Here is a 12203-nt window from a genome sequence, read left to right on the forward strand (position 1 = left end):
GAGTAGATCTGTCTAACATGGATGAAAATGATGAAAAATTGCATTGTATCAGGTTTGGGGAGTAGGAAAGGGCAAAGAATAAGGATTCTCAAATATCGTAGTTTACTACGTTGTATTGAGAAAGTAGAAATGAGGGGCTGATGATAAAATGTCCCCATAATTGATGCATAAAAAAACTTGTCCTCTTGTGCATAGCCCCAATGTTTAATTATCTGAGAGACATATTGTGGTCTTGCTCAAGCATCTGTTAAGCTGCTGGCCAGGCAGTGAGTCACAGCAGGCCAGCACTAAAATGTTCCAAGTGCTCAGACTCAGCAAAGGAGAAAGGTAACCTAGCAAAAAGGGTCCCAGGCTCTCCTCCAATAAACAGGAACTCAACTTTGGACACATTCAACATTTATAACCTTCAGTCTGACTTCTTTTTAGATTAGGGTCTGGTTACATAAGTTTCCAAGGCAATTGTCTGGAAAGGGGGAATCCATAAATATCATTCACAAAAATAGGCATCATAGCAAATCACCCAGCTGAGGAAACAAATGGGATTTTTCCCCCTCCAAAACCACAAGGAACTAGCAGCATGCCACTTTCCTTTTTTTTTAATGTTTATTTATTTTTGAGAGAGTGTGTGTGTATGTGTGTGTGGGATTGGGTAAGGGGCAGAAAGAGTGAGACACAGAATCTGAAGTAGGCTCCAGGCTCTGAGCTGTCAGCACAGAGCCTGACGCAGGGCTCAAACTCACAAACTGTGAGATCATGACCTGAGCTGAAGTCGTAGGCTTAACTGACTGAGCCACCCAGGCGCACCTAGCAGTATGCCACTTTTTTAAAGGAAGGTTAAGGCCTAGTTTCTGATCACATGACACTTTGCTTGGGAAAGGGAAAAGGGTCATAAGAGAGAGAAAAAGCAGTGGTTAGAAGATAATATTAACCTTGATGTCCCAGCCAGTTGTAGCTTCAAAATTCCTGTCTACCAATCTGTCTCACCTTCTAGTCTCATTTGACTTTAGTCCCTCCATTGCTCAACTCCTAGGTTAATGTGTCATGAAAATATCTGTCACTTTCATGGGGCGCCTGGGTGGTGCAGTCGGTTAAGCGTCCGACTTCAGCCAGGTCACGATCTCGCGGTCTGTGAGTTCGAGCCCCCCGTCAGGCTCTGGGCTGATGGCTCAGAGCCTGGAGCCTGTTTCCGATTCTGTGTCTTCCTCTCTCTCTCTGCCCCTCCCCCGTTCATGCTCTCTCCCAAAAATAAATAAACGTTGAAAAAAAAAATTAAAAAAAAATATCTGTCACTTTCCATCAGAAAAGCATTTCCAAAGAGTAAAGTCTTCACCAAGATGCCTGTGGGCCAGGAGTCATTTCCCCCCTTTTAATAGTTGAAGAAGCAAATAGAAACAGATTTGCCCAAGGTTAAGATTAGCCAGTCATTGATAATTAGCATGCATACCATACTTGGATTACAGTTTCCACAGAACGAGAGCACAATAAAACATATATAACAATGCAGCATCACTGCTTCCCTAAGCCCAGCCTCCCCATCATAAGAAACGACACCAAATCAACTCTGACCCTCCACACCAGAGACCTTGTAGTAATTCTAATGTTCCCTGTCCTCCACTCCAGTCTCTCACCAAATACTGCCAGCTTGCCCTCCTAAACCACCCCTCAATTATGCTTATAGTCTCAGCCACAGGTTATTTCTTAGCACAGCTGTCACAACTTCCTCCCTACTGAAGTCCCCAGGCTGTGGACTGAAGCTAGGACAAATGCTTTTAGATACAGTTAATTTTTCACTAACAGATTTTATGAATGCCATTTCCTTTCCTGAAAGTCTATAGTGGCTACTTACTACATTAAGAATTGAGCCTAACTTGCATTCATATAGTCCTTCCTCAAACCACTCTCAACCACCACTTCCTATCACTTTTCTCCTGATACACTACCCGCCCCTTTGCTTGTCTCAATCACATTAGCTTCATGCTCCATTTGTGCAGCCATTCCATCTCCTTCACAAACTTTTCTCTCACTAATTTGTGGAAATTTAAAAAAAACCCACTTTTTTCTTACCTAAACATGAAACTTAAATCCTCTCTACCTCATACTATGCCTATGTTAATTAATATATCACTCAATGCACACATCATTTACGTAGGATTTTAATGTGCAAGTTCTAGAAGAGAACTCTCCCCCATTTTGCTCTGTTCAGAACCTAGCACAGTACCAAAAGCATTCAAGTGGCTTTTCCATTTTTATTATTGAAAGCAATGAGAAAATAGAGAGGGAAGAAGTTCAAACAAAACAGGAGGTTATAGAAGAGCACAACTATGAGATTGTTTAGAATATTATTACCGAAAGTTGGCTGTGAGTTCTAGTGAAATTTGGGATGAAAGTTCTTATGTTACTTAAATCCATTTTTGTATTCCTTATCTTTTGACACAGTCCATTTCTAGAAGTATGAAGAATTCTTCTAATCCCAGAATGATCTAAAGTGTCAATGATTGCCCACAGCTGATTATCTATTTCCATTATAATGCAGGCCTTTTGCATTTTCTTCAGAATTTTCAATGATTCCGTGTATAAAAAAGAAAAAAAGGCAAAAACCACATCTGCCATGAAACCACAAGAAATATCATATTACCTTTCAGATTCTTTGGGGTTCTAAATTCCAATCAAGAAAAGTCAGGTGAGGCAGAGCCATCCATTGCTCCCACTCAGCATAAGGGCACTATGCATTAGTGTGCTCATCACCTTCCTGCACACCTAAAATGGCTCTTTGGAAGGACTAGGGGCAAAAGATATCTATTTTGAGTCTTTATATATAAGGCTCACTGTCTGGCTGAGTCCAAAACTGTCACTTTGGCCCCTAAAGTCTAATGCTGAAAGCTTACTGAGATAAATATGGACCTTCTCATTCAGGCTGTCAGGAAATGTGTGGATCTATTTTATTTATACCCTTTAAAATGATTTTATTTTGGCTTTCCTTTTATGAAGAAATTTCATTCTGGGGCTTAATTTTGCTGACAGCATGCTGTTCCCTAACAAGAAGGAAAAGTGGCTCCACATTAAAACCCAGGTATTACTGTATACACACAAAAATACTGTCCATGACCCATTCCAAAGTCCTGTTCCTAAGTCTCCTCTGGTATCTTTAATTAATTCCCATGAAACCTACTTACCCAAGAACTACATTGATAATTCATTTATATTAATAGTCAACTCTGGCATTGTGTATCCTAATGAGTGAATAGTCACTTGTATGCTTACTGCTTTGAGTTCCATTTGCCTATGTTTTCTTTCACTTATTTGACACTCAGACCTATTGTCCTTGCTAAAAGGGCTCAGAAAGAGACAGGTAGATTGAACACAAGGGAAATAGATTAAGTCACAATAAATCCTTCAACCAAAACAAATAAACAAACAAAACCAAGCAACTCCACAGTACTGCGATGATCTTACTCTAACAGTGATATGAACACACTGTCTATATCCTTCCCTGCTGATGCTATCATTTGCGATTCTGAATTTTCCATTGACAGCAGTATTTCTGCTGGTCTTACAGAGATGTTGGCTACTAAAATACAATTCAGGCTCATACCCATATCAATCATCAGTTAACCAAGAAAAAGAAACTTGTAGGGGATTTAAGGTAAAGGCCTTAGCCATGGTTGAGTTGCTGAAGTAGAGAGTAAGAAAGCAGCAATGTGACGAGCCACAAGTAGAACACAGGGATTTGAGCTTATTTTGCAAGGGGGTCCATATGTCATGCCAGCTCACAAATTCACTGTGTCCACTAAAATCCATTCCTTGTGATGGGGGTTGTTGCTTCACAACAATGTTGCTCTAGTCATGGCTATCTATCTGGTGCACTACTGTGGTGTAAATTCCCCACGTTCACAATAATAGCACTTGATGTTTTGTTTATGCTAAATCATGATTAAATCAAATTGTTTGTAGTTGACCTTTTTACATTTCCTTTTCCTCCAAACTACTTCTCTTTTTGAGAGGTGTCTTTCTACTAGGGCATATCAATCTAGGGCAATTGTTTCACTAATATGATCTACAAGTTATGAAGAGTCCATCATCTACTCTGCTAGACACAGAGACATGCCAGAGAGAAAATAAGTTATTCTCTTTATTGTCTAGTCATTTACAATATATTTGGCACAATAAGATCTCTACTCTCTAAACAGCTAATAAAGTATATGACAGAACTTTTCAGAAGGATTCAAAAAGGAGAGCAAGAATTCTACCTATGCTCTCAGACAGAGAACTTCTTTCTTCCAAAAGCCAATAGTGATGGTATTCTCAGAATTAGCCTACCAATTTTGCTGAGACATACCACAAATCCCTGATTTCCCAAATATGTTTGTCTTCTATCTCCTTAGAACCAATTTCAGTGGAATGGAACATAAAATCCCAAAATGACTTAAACAAAGTCTAAGTGGGCAGTCCAGGTAGTCCAGTCAATTGACCCATACACTTATCTTTCTTCTCTACCATCCTCAGTATGCAGTTTCCATCCTCAAGGTCATTTTATGATCTGAGCTAACTCCAGCTCTAGTCTTCATGTTCATATTCCAGATTGGTAGCACAAGGAAGCTGGGCAGGATAAAAGGCTATCTTTCATGGAGACTTCTACTTACATGTTATAAACCTAAACTTAGCCACTTGGCCAAAGTAGCTTCAAAGGAGATTGGTAATAGTCTTTGATCTTGATGCATTACCACACCAAATGAAATCATGATTCTGTTACTGAGGAAGAAAGAGAGAAGTTATTCTAGGGAATGCAACTGCCAATGCTGGCCACACCTAGTTATTTGTTTAGGATTTAGAATCTCTATTATTAAAGCCATCCCTTTTGTATTCAGTACCTATCTTCCAAAATCTCTGAATATAAATGTAGTACTTGAAAAGTGGTAATACATTAACAAATTAAGATTCATTCTCATATGATCACAAACCAGTCTATGAGATATTTTTTTCTCTGAGGAAGGTGACCATAAGTAAAGAAAATAAAAAAACAATTATGGGTAAACAAAGGATATGTTAAGGGAAAACATCCACAGGACTCTATGAAGTCAAGACACTACAGGTTGAAAGGCTGAGAGCAGGGAGAGAGCCAAAACCAATTTTGTTACTTCACAATTTTACTGAGGACTAACCCCACATGTCTAGGTTGATACAATGGTATGCAATTACTGTAGTATATACATCATGCCCAAAGATAATGTGTCACAAAGCAGATAATTCCATTAACTAGTATCTTTTGTAAGGTTTTTATTTATTTTTCACTTTTATCAGGAAATTGGGGAGGTGATTCTAAAACATGTAGATCTGGTTGGAAAAAGGAGAGAAGAAAAAACTTTCACATAACTATAGCTCTTATATTGGAATCAAAATAGAGCATCATTTTGAAGAAAAGTATTTCTTTTCAAAAATCCTTATCAGTTTCTGGAGTAAGACCTTTATAAAATGAATATTATTCATCAAAGAGGTTTTGTTTTGACAGACTTAAATTGACTAGAGGAAGTTCATCTTCTACATTATGGGGAATCAAAATGTGTCTAATAGAGCAAATTTCATGACACATCATACACGGAGCAGATGTGAGAATCTAAGGCCAGAAAAAACAATTTATATTTTACTGCCACCCAGGGAAATTTACCTTTTGTTTCAAGTAACCAATAATCCACACTTATTTTTCTAAATTTTCTTTTTTTTTGCACCATCAATGGATCTCATCCGCCATCCCTATGAATATAGCTTTGAAGATATAAAAGACTGCAACCAATTTATAGATCAATCCCAAGAGCTTAAGCCTTTATATTCAGAGAAACTTGGATGACTGTTTAGGCCACCAGAGAAAAAAATTTTAAAAAATTTATTAGTTTGAAACTTATTTACAGTATTCAGACCAAGCCACACAAACTGTTTCCTTACAGCACATTCATTGTTGGTATTCAATAAATATTAACCAACATTCCCCAGTGTTCTGACTCACTATTATATTTAGGCATCTTAAGAATGAAATACACTTCAAGTACTGAGAGATTTCTTCACAAAAATTCTACTTGTCTTGAAACTGGGTCCAATTTTTTTCTAAAACTTGTTTTTCTAGTGTCTACATTTTATTAATGAACTAATCCTTCCCTTTGAGTTTATAAAAAGTTATACAAAAAAAAACACTGAAAAAGGGTTTCATTTGAAATATTGTTATCATGGTCTCAGATATTTTTACTTTGGAGATTGGGAGAATGGTAGGGAAAGTTGATGTGTTTTAGCTTTTCTTCAAATCCCTCAAACCCTTGCCCTTCCAGTTTGTGTTTAGATGATAATTAAATGGTCTATAGGAGCTGAGAAAAAAAGTACCTCAAACCACAGAAAATTGAAATTTATCTCTCATCAAGCATTCAGGTATTTCCTGCCAGGTGTCTAATTTTACATACCAAAACACTTTGTTTTAAAAAATAGAATAATTTAGAAGATGGGGGCACAGGAGGATGCTGGGCTCACCTCGTCATGCTGATCGCTTAAATTCCACCCACATCTGCCTAAATAACCCAGAAAACCGCCAGAAGACTAGCAGAATGGACTCTCCTGAGCCAAGCGTAGACAAGAGGCCCAAGGAAGAGGATAGGAAGGGCAGAGAGGCAGTGCGTGCTACACAGACTGGCGGAAGGGAGCCAGGGCAGTAGAGGGGCAGCCAGCCTGGCAAAGCAGGGCCCCCGAAGTCTGGCTTGCAAAAGCAGAGGGGCCTGACTCCATGAGTTCTGACAGCCAGCAGGACTTAATATCTAGAATGTTAAAAGTGAACAGCTCTGCTCTCGGAGAGCCAGGAGGTTGAGAGGATGCCGGGAGGAAGAGTTGTTGAGCCCCAGAAGACAGAGCTCAGCTCAGCAGAGGAACAAAGGCCTTGGAAAGAGCCATCTCCCTCTCCCACCCCCCAGCCAAAATTCCAAAGGAAACCAGTTCCTGTCACCAAAATTGCACCACACAAACTACCAACACTGTGCTTCTGTGGGTCCATGCCTCCCTCCCGGTGCTGCAGGGCCCCTCCTGCAGTGGACCACCAGCAACAAATCGAGCTAAGCTTGCCCCTCCCGCCCCTGTGAACCTTGTGGATCCACCCCAGCTAATACACCAGATCCCATAGAAGCAGCACCAAAAGCCTGGCAGTGGCAAAGTAGTCCAGTCAGAGGCCACACTACTCCACAGTGAGTCGTGCCCCTGGGAGATGGTAAGATAAGGTACACATCAGCTCGACTATGGCCCCAGTGGTGGGCTGGGGGCAGACATCATGTCTGACTATGGCCCTGCCCAACAACACAAGTTACTCCAGACAGCACAGGGCAAGTGCCCTGCAGTTTAGAGCCACCTCAGGGACTACCCAAAATGACAAAATGGAAGAATTCTCCTCAAAAGAAACTCCAGCAAGTAGTGACAGTTAACAAATTGATCAAAAACAATTTAAGCAATATAATGGAACAAGAATTTAGAATAATAGTCATAAAATTAATCACTGGGCTTGAAAAAAGCATAGAGAACAGCACAGAATCTATTGCTACAGAGATCAAGGACTAAGAAATAGTCATGAGGAGCTAAAAAATGCTATAAATGAGGTACAAAATAAAATGGAGGTGGCCATAGCACGGATTGAAGACTCAAAGGAGAGAATAGGTGAATTAGAAGATAAAATTATGGAAAAAGAGGAAGCTGATAAAAAGAAAGATAAAAAAAATCCAGGAGTATGAGGGGAGAATTAGAGAACTAAGTGATGCAATCAAACGGAACAATACCCATATCATAGGAATTCCAGGAGAAGAAGAGAGAAAGGGGCTGAAGGTGTACTTTGAACAAATCATAGCTGAGAACTTCCCAGATCTGGAGAAGGATACAGGCATTAAAATCCAAGAGGCACAAAGAACTCCCTTCAGACGTAACTTGAATCAGTCTTCTGCATGACATATCATAGTGAAACTGGCAGAATACAAGGATAAAGGGAAAATTCTGAAAGCAGCTAGGGATAAACAGGCTCTAGCTTACAAAGGTAGATACATAAAAGTTCTGGCAGACCTATCTACTGAAACTTGGCAGGCCAGAAAGGAGTGGCAGGAAATCTTCAATTTGATGAACAGAAAAAAAATGCAGCCGAGAATCCTTTACCCAGCAAGTCTTTCATTTAGAATAGAAGGAGAGACAAAAGTTTTCCTAAACAAACAAAAACTTTAGGAATTCATCGCCACTAAACCAACCCTACAAGTGATCCTAATGGGGATTGTGTGAGTGAAATGTTGCAAACCAAAAAGTACCAGAGATATCACTACAAGCATGAAACCTACAGACATAACAATGACTTTAAACCCATATCTTTCAATAATAACACTGAATGTAAATGGACTAAATGTGCCAACCAAAAGACATAGGGTATCAGAATGGATAAAAAAAAAACAAGACCCATATATTTGCTTTCCACAAGAGACTCATTTTAGACCTGAGGACACCTTCAGATTGAAAGTGAAGGGATGGAGAACTATCTATCATGCTACTCGAAGTCAAAAGAAAGCTGGAGTAGCCATACGTATATCAGACAAACTAGACTTTAAATCAAAGGCTGTACCAAGAGATGAAGAAGGGAATTATATAATAATTACAGGGTCTATCCATCAGGAAGAGCTAACAATTATAAATGTCTATGCAACGAACACAGAAGCCCCGAAATATATAAAACAATTAATCACAAACATAAGCAATCTTATTGATAAGAATGTGGTAATTGCAGGGGACTTTAATACCCCACTTACAACAATGGATAGATCATCTAGACACACGGTCAATAAAGAAACAAGGGCCCTGAATGATACATTGGATCAGATGGACTTGACAGATATATTTAGAACTCTGCATCCCAAAGCAATAGAATATACTTTCTTCTCGAGTGCACATGGAACATTCTCCAAGATAGATCACATATGGGGTCACAAAACACCCCTTCATAAGTATACAAGAATTGAGATCATACCATGCATACTTTCACACCACAATGCTATGAAACTTGAAATCAACCACAGGGAAAAGTCTGGAAAACCTCCAAAACATGGAGGTTAACGAACACCCTACTAAAGAATGAATGGGTCAACCAGGCAATTAGAGAAGAAATTTAAAAATATATGGAAACAAATGAAAATGGAAAGAAAATAATCCAAATGCTCTGGGATGCAGTGAAGGCAGTCCTGAGAGGAAAATACATTGCAATCCAGGCCTATCTCAGAAACAAGAAAAATCCCAAATACAAAATCTAATAGCACACCTAAAGGAACTGGAAGCAGCACAGCGAAGACACCCCAAACTCAGCAGAAGAAGAGAAATAATAAAGATCAGAGCAGAAATAAACAACATAGAATCTAAAAAAAACTTGGAGCAGATCAATGAAATGAAGAGTTGGTGTTTTGAAAAAAATATTGATAAACCTCTAGCCAGACTTCTCAAAGAGAAAAGAGAGAGGACCCAAATAGATAAAATCATGAATGAAAATGGAATGATTGCAACCAATGCCTCAGAAATACAAGCAATTCTCAGGGAATTCTATGAAAAATTATATGCCAGCAGACTGGAAAACCAGGAAGAAATGGACACATTCCTAAGCACCCACACACTTCCAAAACTCACACAGGAAGAAATATAAAACTTGAAAAAATCCATACCAGCGAAGAAATTGAATCAGTTATTTAAAATCTCCCAACAAATAAGAGTCCGGGACCAGAAGGCTTCCCTGGGGAATTCTACCAAACATTTCAAGAAGAGATAATACCTATCCTTCTCAAGCTGTTCCAAAAAATAGAAAGGGAAGGAAAACTTCCAGACTCATTCTGTGAGGCCAGCATTCCTTTGATTCCCAAACCAGACAAAGACCCAGCAAAAAAAGAGAACTACAGGCCAATATCCCTGATGAATATGGATGCAAAAATTCTCAATAAAATACTAGCAAATCAAATTCAACAGCATATGACAAGAATTATTTACCATGACCGAGTAGGATTCATTCCTGGGCAGCAGGGCTGGTTCAACATTGGCAAATCAATCAATGTGATACATCACATTAATAAAAGAAAAGATAAGAACCATAGGATCCTGTCAATCGATGCAGAAAAAGCATTTGACAAAATTCAGTATCCTTTCTTAATAAAACCCTCAAGAAAGTCAGGATAGAAGGAACATACTTAAACATCATCAAAGCCATTTATGAAAAGCCCACAGCTAATATCATCCTCCATGGGGAAAAACTGAGAGCTTTCTCCCTGAGATCAGGAATGCGACAGGGATGCCCACTCTCACTGCTGTTGTTTAACATAGTGTTGGAAGTTCTAGCATCAGCAATCAGACAACAAAACGAAATCAAAGGCATCAAAATTGGCAAAGATGAAGTCACGCTTTCATTTTTTGCAGATGACATGATAGTATACATGGAAAACCCAATAGACTCCACCAAAAGTCTGCTAGAACTGATACATGAATTCAGCAAAGTCACAGGATACAAAATCAATGTACAGAAATCAGTTGCATTCTTATACACTAATAATGAAACAACAGAAAGACATAAAAAGAAAATTATCCCATTCACAATTCCACCAAGAATCATAAAATACCTAGGAATAAATCTAACCAAAGATGTAAAAGATCTGTATGCTGAAAACCATAGAAAGCTTATGAAGGAAATTGAAGAAGATACATAGAAATGGAAAAATATTCCGTGCTCATGGGTTGGAAGAATAAACATTGTTAAAATGTCAATACTACCCAAAGCTATCTGCACATTCAATGCAATCTCAATCAAAATTGCACCAGCATTCTTCTCAAAGCTAGAACAAGCCATCCTAATTTTATATGGAATCACAAAAGACCCTGAATAGCCAAAGTAATATTGAAGAAGACCAGAGCAGGAGGCATCACAATCCCAGACTTTAACCTCTACTACAAAGCTGTAATCACCAAGACAGCATGGTATAGGCACAAAAACAACACATCGACCAATGGAAGAGAATGGAGACTCCAGAATTAGACCCACAAAAGTATGGCCAACTAATCTTTGACAAAGCAGGAAAGAATATCCAATGGAAAAAAGACAGTCTCTTTAACAAATGGTGCTGGGAGAACTGGACAGCAACATGCAGAAGGATGAAACTAGACCACTTTCTTACACCATTCACAAAAATAAACTGAAAATGGGTAAAGGACCTGAATGTGAGACAGGAAACCATCAAAACCCTAGAGGAGAAAGCAGGAAAAAACCTCTCTGACCTCAGCCTCAGCAATTTCTTACTTGACACATCCCAAAGGCAAGGGAATTAAAAGCACAAATGATCTATTGGGACCTCATGAAGATAAAAAGCTTGTGCACAACAAAGGAAACAATCAAGAAAACTAAAAGGCAACTAACAGAATGGGAAAAGATATTTGCAAATGACATATCAGACAAAGGGCTAGTATCCAAAATCTATAAAGAGCTCACCAAACTCCACACCCAAAAAACAAATAATCCAGTGAAGAAATGGGCAGAAAACATGAATAGACACTTCTCTAAAGAAGACATCCAGGTGGGCAACAGGCACATGAAAATATGCTCAACGTCACTCCTCATCAGGGAAATACAAATCGAAACCACGCGTAAGATAACACCTCACTCCCGTCAGAGTGGCTAAAATGAACAAATCAGGAGACTATAGATTTGCTGGTGAGGATGTGGAGAAATGGGAACCCTCTTGCACTGTTGGTGGGAATGCAAACTGGTGCAGCCACTGTGGAAAACAGTGTGGAGGTTCCTCAAAAAATTAAAAATAGACCTACCCTGTGACCCAGCAGTAGCACTGCTAGGAATTTACCCAAGGGATACAGGAGTGCTGATGCATAGGGGCACTTGTACCCCAATGTTTATAGCAGCACTCTCAACAATAGCCAAATTATGGAAAGAGCCTAAATGTCCATCAACTGATGAATGGATAAAGATATTGTGGTTTATATACACAATGGAATACTATGTGGCAATGAGAAAAAATGAAATATGGCCTTTTGTAGCAATGTGGATGGAACTGGAGAGCGTTATGCTAAGTGAAATAAGTCATACAGAGAAAGACGGATACCATATGTTTTCACTCTCATGTGGATCCTGAGAAACTTAACAGAAGACCATGGGGGAGGGGAAGGAAAAAAAA

Source organism: Prionailurus viverrinus, chromosome X (assembly GCF_022837055.1).
Source record: "Prionailurus viverrinus isolate Anna chromosome X, UM_Priviv_1.0, whole genome shotgun sequence".
Classification (NCBI taxonomy): Eukaryota; Metazoa; Chordata; class Mammalia; order Carnivora; family Felidae; genus Prionailurus; species Prionailurus viverrinus.